Source organism: Pteropus vampyrus, unplaced genomic scaffold, assembly GCF_000151845.1.
Source record: "Pteropus vampyrus isolate Shadow unplaced genomic scaffold, Pvam_2.0 Scaffold66, whole genome shotgun sequence".
Lineage (NCBI taxonomy): Eukaryota > Metazoa > Chordata > Mammalia > Chiroptera > Pteropodidae > Pteropus > Pteropus vampyrus.
Window position 1 is genome coordinate 1,927,585 of NW_011888847.1, and position 10,109 is coordinate 1,937,693.

The 10,109-nt window shown below is 43.3% G+C and overlaps 1 pseudogene; it reads left to right on the top strand.

Annotated features, from left to right (window-relative positions):
- Positions 1–1,293: 1,293 nt before the first annotated feature.
- LOC111740622 lies at positions 1,294–1,412 on the top strand (annotated as a pseudogene).
- The last annotated feature ends 8,697 nt before the right edge of the window (positions 1,413–10,109 follow it).

The following is a 10,109-nucleotide window of genomic DNA, read 5'->3' on the forward strand; positions in this document are numbered from 1 at the left end:
TTTTTATGTGCTAAGCACTATGTCAAGCATTTCATTTTCAGTACCCTTAGTCCTCACAACAACTCTGAGAGGAAGATATCATTATCCTCATCTTACAAACAAAGGTTTGTTTTGCAAACAGAAGTGTAATAGAGAGGTTAAGTAATTTGCCCTAAAACACATTTATTAAAGGGCAGATCTGGGATTCGATGTCAGGCTCCTGTGAGATTTTATATTCCTGTAAAATGGGAATAAAAATAGCTCCCTCAGCAGTGTCTGAGAAGCAAATGAGGTCATCTATATGAAAGTCTTGTAAACTGTAAAGCATTTTCAGAAGGAAAAAGCTCAGTTCTTACCCTCAAGCACTTTATAATCTGACTGAATTGATTAATGAGTTGCACAGTTCTTGGTTAAATTAAACTAAGCAGCAGAATGTTTGGTACACACCTTAACTAAGCGATCCAACTTAGCATTATCACTAATGGGACAAATAGACGTGGCATGCTCTCCAACACAATGGCATGGCACAGAAAAGACATAGCATCACCTTTGTGATACATTCTTGCCCCAAAATATATATCCTAAATCAAATCAGACAAATTCAGATTGTGGGACATTTTACAAGATAACTCATCTGGACTCTTCAAAAATGCCAGTATCATTAAAAAAATAAATAAATAAATAAATAAGGTAAGGAGACTGTTTTGGATTAAAGGAAACAAAAGAGACGTGACAAATATACTGTGTGAGTCTTCATTGTCTCTGGGACTTTTTTAAAAAGCCACAAAGGGTATTTTGGAAGAATCAAGGAAATTTAAATATCCTCCATAAGTCAGCTGATATTATTGTATTAATGTTAAATTCCTCAGGCGTGATAATACTCTTGTGGTACAGGAGGAATGTCCTGATTCTTAAGTATTCAGAGTGAAGTGTCATGATTCTGTGATTTTCAAATGCTTTTACAAAAAGAAAGTGTATATATGTATTTAAAAAATATAAATATACATCTATTTATTTAAAAAGAGAAGAGAAAGCAAATGGTAAAATGTTAACATTTGTAAATGTAAATCTTTGTAAATACAGGCATATCTTGTTTTATTGCACTTCACGAATGTTGGCATTTTAACAAATTAAAGGCAAGCCCCTCCACCAGTAAAAAGATTACAACTTGCTTCATTGCAATACTCGCTTTATCGTGGTGATATGGAACCAAACCCTCAATGCCTCCAAGGTATGTCTGTGTAGGTTTTCCTGTACTATCCTTTCAACTTTTCTCTAGGTTTGAAAATTTCCCAGTGAAAAGTTGAGAAGTTAGTCTATAGCCACGCTACCCTGAACAAGTCCAATCCTGTCTGATCTCAGAAGCTAAGCAGGGTCGGGCCTGGTTAGTACTTAGATGGGAAACCACCTAGGAAGACCAGGTGCTGTAGACATAAAAAATAAAATAAAAAAATAAGGGATTGTAAGCTGACAAGGTCCTTGCAATCTGTGAGGTCAACCAAGGGTTGCCTCGCCTAAAAAAAATAAATTGAAAAGTTAAACAGAGGTTTAATAGAGAGGGCAAGTAACTTGCCATAAAATACATTTTTTTCTTTTGTTCCTTAGATTCCACATATACGTGAAATCATATGGTATTTATCTTTCTCTGTCTGACGTATTTCACTCAGCATAATAACCTCCAGATCCATCCATGTTTTTGCAAAGAGAGAGCTCAAGTAACTAGCCATAAAATACATTTATTAAAGGGTGGATCTGGATTCACTGTTGTTACAGTGCTAAGGGGAGATTGCTATTTAAAGGAACCTAGAGCTGAAGGCTTTTATAACATAAAAATATCTCTATTAAACATATTTCTTTGTTGGCTCCCCCTCCAATGGTGGGGGCGGGGTGAGTAGCTCAAGAAGGGGCCACACATGGTCCCAAGGTCTGGGCAGCTTCTCCACTCTTCTACAGGAATGAATCTAGCAGTTCCAGGTTCAGCAGGGCTGTTTTCCCTTTCACTACAGTGTAGTCAAAACAGCTCCTCCCTGGGCAGGCCTCCAGGTTCCTAGGAGACAAGGCTCAATATCTTTGCAGAAGCTGGGAGCCCACTGTGGCCCTGAGGTTTCCATGGTGCAAACAAAGCCCAGCTTTACCCACAGGAGGGACAAAGATGGTGAGAAGAGGACCTTCAGCAAATGCGCCTGTGGGCTACCATCAGAGTCACCAAGGTGCTTGTTTAAATGCTCCATACCTACTGAGGCTGGGGCCTGGGCCCCTTATTTTAACCAGTACCCAGGTGACACTATAGCACACCAAAACTTGAGAATCAACAGTCTAGGCTAAAATTCAGATATCTAAAGCTAACATTCCAGGCTTTACAAAGCTTGGCTTCTCTTTCCCCCAGCAAGTACCTTCTCCTGCAGCCAGGCCAAACGTTCCCTAAGCTGCCCTGCCGCCAGCTGCCCTGTAGCCTCCACCTTCGCTCAGTCCCACTCTTCCTTGGAATCTTTTCTCTCTCGCTTCAATCCACATGATGCCAACTCAGCTTCAAGGCTAAATTCAAGTCCCACCTACTTCCTGGCGCCACTCCGAACTCCCCGACCCACATCCCAAGGGTTGCTCCTTTTCTCTGATTTTATTCAGTGTTAAATTGGAGACATCCAATTTAATACTTTATGATACAGCCATCTACTATGATTTTTCACTTGCTTCAGTTGAGTGAATGTCATCCTGCTGCCAACCTGTGACATTCTCAAGGGCAGAGAGCACATCTTTTTCTCTTGCATTGTCCTTGGTACCTAGGACAAAGTTAAAGTCCCAGGTAGGTCCTCAGAATCAGGTTGCTAATAACTGAATTGAGGGAGAGAGTGAAGAATCGAGTAAGAGAGGGTGGAGGGGAGAGAAGAAGGAGAGGGCTGGCTACGGCCGTGGTCACTTTAGTGGAGGGCACAGGACATTTCCCTGGAGCTCTGTGAATGGGTGTTGTTAGGGTGACCATCCCTCCCTGTCCATAACTATTTGCATTCGAGGGCTGGGCTGCTTAGGGGTCCCTGCCCTTCCATAATTATTTGCATCCACAAATTTACATAGAGGTAAAGGAGTTTCCTGAGAGAAGAGACGGGGGCTACCACCTCACCTTATTTCTCCTTTGTCATTCAAACTCATGCAGGGTGAACCTGAGGCCGGAGGTGGGCACAGACTCAGGACAGTATGGCTGTGCCTGAGGGAGAGCTCAGATTAACTTGAGGGGGAGGAGTGTCCAGACTTCTCAGCAATGGTAGTCCTACAGCTTCCCGGTGGCTGAATTCTTCCACCAACATCTGCCCAGCTACGCTTGAAGCAGCTGAGACCAGCACGTAGGGCTGTGTCGGGAGGGGACACCATGGGTATTTGGTCATAAATATAAATAGGACCTTCCTTGTAGGCCCAGGAAGTTCTGAAGCCTGCCACATTTATGCTATCCCAGATACCCTTATGCTGTTCCCTCTGCCTGGAATACCCTCTCCCCTGACCATTGTTTGGCAAACACCACGGGGAGCCTGGCTGGACTCCCCAAGGTGGAGGGAGAATCTTCTTGAAGTTTTCTGTGTACAGTTCTGTCTCCTGAGAGTCAAATGAGAATGTGACTACCTCTCAGGGTGGTAAAGAGAAAACAAGATCAGGTTCAGGCCAAACAAAGGGCTTGAAATTACTTCTTTACTTCTTTCTCCCCACATTTCACTGATGAATCAGGCTGGCAACCCTGACTGCTCCCACCTCAGAGCACCTTGACTCGAATGTGTTCCCCTAGATAGGATAGTTTAGGAGCACGGCAGGCGGAGGGACAGCTAGAGCCTTCTGGGGTGCTTCTCAGCCGCGAGGTGCCTGTCCCAGCCCAGACAAAGGATGTACTTAACCGTAACAGCCATGGGGACAAAAACCAAGGTGGCAGATGGAAGAAGAGCTGCAAAGATAGCAGTCACTGGAGGAGGAAGGAAAGGTCAGTGACCCTGTGAAACATAAGCACGGTTTGGACCGGGGAGAGCCAGGAACCACAGGGTGGGTTCCTAATGGAGGACAAGTGAAAAGAGAAAAATCAATGATGCAGGAAGCTTCTCCTCACATTCTTCAAAAGGCTTCAAGAGAAGGAGGGGGTGGATGAACTGAAGCTGGAAATATATTACTGCCTGATCGCGTTGCCAAGGGAGTTGTGGTGTCCCAGGCGGGGCCGGAGGCCTCTCGGGGGATGCTAGATAATTACAGATCAGTCTCAGGGCAAGGGATGGAATATATGACCCCTTCAAGATCTCCTTCTCTGTACCAGAGCAGGTTATGGCAAGGAAAAGAGAATTCAGGAGGCTGTCACATAATTATTTGTGTTGCATGCTTCTTTTACCTTTTGAGAAATCTCCTAACGAAAATCCTGTGTTCAAGGCCAGAATGAATTTGGGAATTTCACTACCACCCACCCTACCCTGTGCTTTTATTTAAAAGAATAACAAAAGCTCCAACCTCCTGAGATCCTCAAGACAGAGGCTTTACAGTCAACAAGAACAGGATTTAGCTTTCATTAGAAATGTCTGCATTTCTCTTTGGTTAAGGAGGGGTGGGGCATGTTGGAATATTAATGTGGAGCATTTAGATGAGGCTCTTAATTTGAAAAGAATGTGAGAATTAATGCTTGAGTTTAATCGGAGCTTGAATCATCACAGATAGATTTTTACCCTCTTCTCCTTAATCAATTTTACCCTAATTAATTCTTCTGTGGCTAAGTCTTGTTACATTAGATAGTCTGCTGATTATTTCCACAATCAAGAGACTGTATATTCATGCATTTTTAATAAGGAACGACTGCATCCTTTTTCATAAGTGATCCTGCTGGTTGGCAGTTGCAGCCGCTAAAATAATTATAGAGCAGATTACTTATTTTACAGCATTATTTGCTGTCATATTCATCCTAGGTGACAATTTGGAAGAGCTCCAGAGGCTGCTGTAATCGGCAGAGGAGCTGGGTATTTAATGTGGCAATTTTCAATGTCAAGTGCTATTTATTCATAGGTCAATGCCTTTTTAAAAAAATAAACAGAGGGGTAATTTGGTCCTGCTGGCTGATGACACCATGTGCTAAGGCCATTCTAATTCTATGCTTAGTTTAAAACCTTGAGTCATAAAAGCACCTACTTCTGAAGTCTGCCTGGCTACTTCTGCCTTCAATTATGACTGGACCAAATACGGTTGTTTATACCTGATTTTTACTTATGTGATGGGGTGCTCTCATATTGGATCTTGATACCCCTGTAACATAGAAGGCTCGAAGCAGGGGACACAGTAGTTCCAAAGCCTCAGCTGTTTTCTGTTGAGCAAGAGAAAGAGGGCAAATTCACTTAAGGGAAAGCACTGGGTTTCGTTTTGGGGAAAAAAACTGGGCTTTTGGTTATGCAGAGGAAAGCACAGAGCTGATTCTGGAATGGACAGGCTAAGATGAGAAAATAAGCGGCTGTGTATACTAATGCAGAAGGCTGTCTTCCTAGAGGGCAGACAGAGCTACCGCTCAGTGCAGAAGTCCTTCCAACGTTCACGCGGTGGAGGAGAGGCTTTCCTCTTCTCTTTTGGGGAAATAGAGCAATGGGGCCTGGACTCCAGGTAAGGGAGTCCGGCCGAGAGCACTACAGGAGGGTCTGCAGATAACCTCCAACTTAATCGGTTTTCTTCTATAATTGTAACTCTCTTTTTCCAACCTAAGCCTTCAGTACTTTTGTTAACCTCACAGCTTTCAGGAAATAAGAGAAGAGTCTGTATTCATTCTTGGAAGAGAGAGGCACAGGAATGTAATCTTCTTTTAGAACTCCATCTCTAAAGCCTATTCAAGGAAGCATGGTGGGGCCCATGTGAGGGGCCTCAGATTGACCCTGGGGAAGGAGGAGATGCATAGGCTCCATGTGAAGATAGAGGCTCAGGCCTTGCCCAGGTTGGCAGGTGCTGAAGTGGAACGATAAACCTTCCTCATATACTGGAGAGAGAAACCTTCAAAGGAGAAACTGTAGCTTGCAAATTACACAGACCTGGGTCGTTGGCTAGCAGCCATCTGGGTTGCCCTTAATATACACTGTGGTTGGCCAAAGTCTCAGAGGTTGTCCTGCCCTCCCTGATCTCCACACCAGCTGTTCAGGGAAAAAGCCAAACTGTAGCAGTGTCCAGCTCATTTCCCAGGAACACCACTGCCAGCTGCTCTGCAGAGCCAAGAGCCAGTAGCTAGAGACATCATTGAACCTTAGGTCATTACTCCCACCTCTACTGCAGATGAAGAAAAGGAACAATTCTGGAGCAATTACTATCTATAGTGAAATGATCAAAAGAAATGTCCTTCAGCTTGCTAAAGGAGTTGAGTATAGTGGAAGGGCGAGACTTGAGCAAGTGTTTGGCATTATGGGAGGTAAATAACAAACTGGCTGGATGTCCTGAGCCAGCCCCTCGACTCCCATTTCACTGATAGAGAACCTAGGGTCACAGAAGTAATGTGACTTGTTCGAGGTCACTCTGTTGATCAGGGACAAGTTCAGGATTAGGGTCCCAGGTCCCTCAACTCCCAATTCAATGTTCTTTCTGGATAGCCCATTCTCAGGAGAATTTCTCTTTAGCTATAGAAAAGAAGGCTGGCTCAGGACATCCAGGCAGCTTGACATTTTTTACTGGGCTAACTTATCAGGTTTAGTTCTATAACTTTCTGTCCTGAGTTTCACAGTGGGGGAGCCTTAGCCAGGGTGCAAGATCCCAGGACGTTAAAGGTATAACATAGGAGTAGGGGAGGGCAGTCAACCTCCATTCCCGCAGAGCCGTAGGAACTTCCTGGACTACATGTAGGGAACAAATATTATTTTTTCCTTTATTCTTCATTCTCCCTCCTCTCCTTTTCTCCTTTTTCTGCCTTCCTCTACTGTTTTTAAGTCCCTCACCCACATCCTAGCTACAGAGCTTATCGAGAGAAAATAAAACCAGACTAAAGGGGTGGGTGTGGGGAACCATTCGGTGGCTGTCAAAGCTGCTCAGATGTGATGTATATCACTTCCATTGGGAAATGAAGTCACATGGCTAAGTCTGACATCAGCAGGCTGGGAGGTTTAATCTTCCCACAGGGAGGGGCCCTAGGGAGGGGCTGTGTAGAGGTGTAGCAAATATCTTTGAACAAATAATGCAGTCTACCTGCAGAGCAGTTTCAGATTAGGAATATACTGTGGCTTTAAATATCAAAATATTTATGTAATAAACTTTTTATTGAAGATTTTGCTGTATATTAAATCTATATGACTCCAGTCCGTCTACTTAAATTTTGCCTATCCTTCATTGTGCACGTTTCACCTCTTCCATGCAGCCTTCTTTACTGATCACATTTATTGTCTCTACAATCCATTCTGCCACTATTGGTAGCCTTAGGTTGGCTGTCATTCCATACGCATCTTATCTCCCTTAGAGTCTTGAGAACAGGGACTACATCTTGTATTCCACTGGGGATCTCAATCTGTTCATGAAATGTAGTCAGTAAATTCTTATGGAGTGAAGTTAAATACTTTAGGATGGAATTTAGTTTTAGGGAGCAGTTCTCCGTGCTAATGTGACAGTATTACCATTTTGACAGGTGGGGAAATTGAGGCTCCAAGAAGCTTAGAGGACTGGTGCACAGCCACAATCAGGACTGGCCCCAGACCTCTGAATGCACCCATGACTCTTATCATCCACATTGTTTTTCACCCCTCCATGGTATGCATGTCTAAAACACATTTAATTTTTATGGATTTTTTTCTAAGACTCATTGTCAGGTTTGTCTGTGATCTGTATCCCGGAGGTAAGATAAATGGCATCCAATGAAAGGTCAGCTGCTGGGGATAATGAGTTAAAGGAGCTAAGGAAGTAAATCACTTGGCAAGTAAACTTAGAAAGGCCAAGATGTTAAACTCCAAGCCAACCAGGATTTAATTTATTTGTTACTGAGGTCAATACCATTTTTACTGCACGCTAATAAAAGCCTGAGCTTTGTTGCCAAGATTCAACAGAAATCCTGGTTGTCATAAAATGGAGATGTCAAATTTGAGAAGGCCAGAAGAAAGGGAATAAAGGAGAAAATGCACCATGTTTTTCCCCTCCTCTAGTTTGCAATCTCCATTTCTGGGATAGTTGGAGTCATGTCATCTTCCTCATCAATGTCATGGTTGGTTGCTCTAGGAACAGAGATCTCTTCCTGGGCCCAACTTCCCTCCTTGGACCACTAGTTGCTTTGGGCCAGAAGGTGGACAACTCAGGGTTTCAGCAGATGTGGAGCTCAGGAGAGACCTCCCTACATCTGGGGCCCTTGATCTCCCTATTCTCACTAATCCCAGACTTCTCTTGCCTATTCTCTCTAGCTAAGAGAGCCACTGCCAACTCTGCACATGCCCAGTTCACTTTAGGCTGTAAGTCACTCAAAGAGCATTTTTTCCTTCTGGAATTCCCTGTTCTGTTCTCATAGCCATGCCATAATCTGTGCCTGCTTCTAGACTTCATGTAGAGACTACCTGTTTGAGGAAGAATGCCAAGCTTGGATTTATGTGGAAGCCATCATTCCAGAGGACCACCCCAGTTTAGGACAGTCACACGGAGCTGTAAATATGGGATCTACTTGACATCAGCATGGTACAGGAGAAAGACAACACTCAGCGGAGTCAGGAGACGTGGGATTTAGTCTTACTGTGGCAATTACTGGCTTTAGGTAAGTCACTTGACCTTCTAGGTCCAGTTTTTCTTAACTATAAATATGATAAGAGTGCCTACCTTACTGATTTCATCCAAGGGTTTGTAAGAATCAAAAGCAATGATGTGTTCACTCATTTAACAAATTCTGATGCGCATGTACCCTTTGTTAGATCCTAGGGTACAGCTGTGGATGAGAGAAACTCAGTCTCCACCTTTTTTAGCTTACACTTCAGTAGCAGGCATAGGCAATCAAATCTTCATTGAAATAACAGTGTGTCCTAGTTATCTATTGCTGTGTAACAAATCACCTCAAAATTCAGTGGCTTAAAAAAACAATTATTTTATTATTATCTCTCTCATCTAGGTAATTCTTGCTCAGGGTTTCTCATGCAATGTCAGCCAGATAATGGCTGGAGCTAGAGCTAGAGTCATTTCAAAGGCATCCTCATTCACATGTGGGGCCCTTGATGCTGGCTGTTGGCTGAGAGCCCAGCTGGACCTGTCAGCCGAAACACCTTATATGGTCTCTTCGTGTGACCTGGACTTCCTCACAGCGTGGTGGCTCGTATTCTAAAACAAGCATCCTAAGAGCAAGGCAGAAGTGCATGACATTTTTATGTCAGCCTTGGAAGTCATGTAGTTTCACTTCTGACATGCTCTACTGACGAAGGCAGTCACAAATTCCTATCTAGTTGCAAGGGAGGGGACATAGATCCCACTACTCAACGAGAGGAATGTCACAGCATGACATAAGAGCGTGTTGAATAGAACATATTGTGGCAGCTGTTTTTGAAAAATACAACCTGCCATACTACACATTGTTGTAGCCGCCAGCCCCCAAAAGACACACGGACCACCAGAAATCAGTGAGTTATAGGAAATATGCTCTTTATTCAGCCAGCTGGATCTGCCAGGGGGACGCAGACCCCAAATTAAGCAGCCCCGAAATGTAGAGGTACAGGATTTTTAAGCCCTAAATCCCATTCCTCATTCTGTCTTAAACACAAAGGTCTATTTTTCTCCTATTCACTACTTGTCAACCTACAGGTCAGGTGTGCAAGCGAGAGTACAGAAGCAGAAAGCTTGTTGTTAGAATGTTATGCTCCCATGGGTGATAGCCTATGTTCCTATGAGCGATAGCCTATGTTCTCATGGGCGATAGCCAAGCAGTAATTTTCCAGCCAGCACAACATCACATGTAAGTTTTTAGATTAGTGCCTGGCAAATAGAAAATGGTCAGTAAGTGTTAGCTATTTGCCTTTAGATGCTTTGAAGGAAAATCATGGTTTCTGATGATTCCTGGAAAGACCAAAACATTATTTAAATGTGAAGGACTAGCTTTTTCAGTCTATGTTCCAGTTCCATGTTCTCTTCTCTTTTTTATCTATCTATCTATCTATCTATCTATCTATCTATCTATCTATCTATCTATCTATTATCTATTT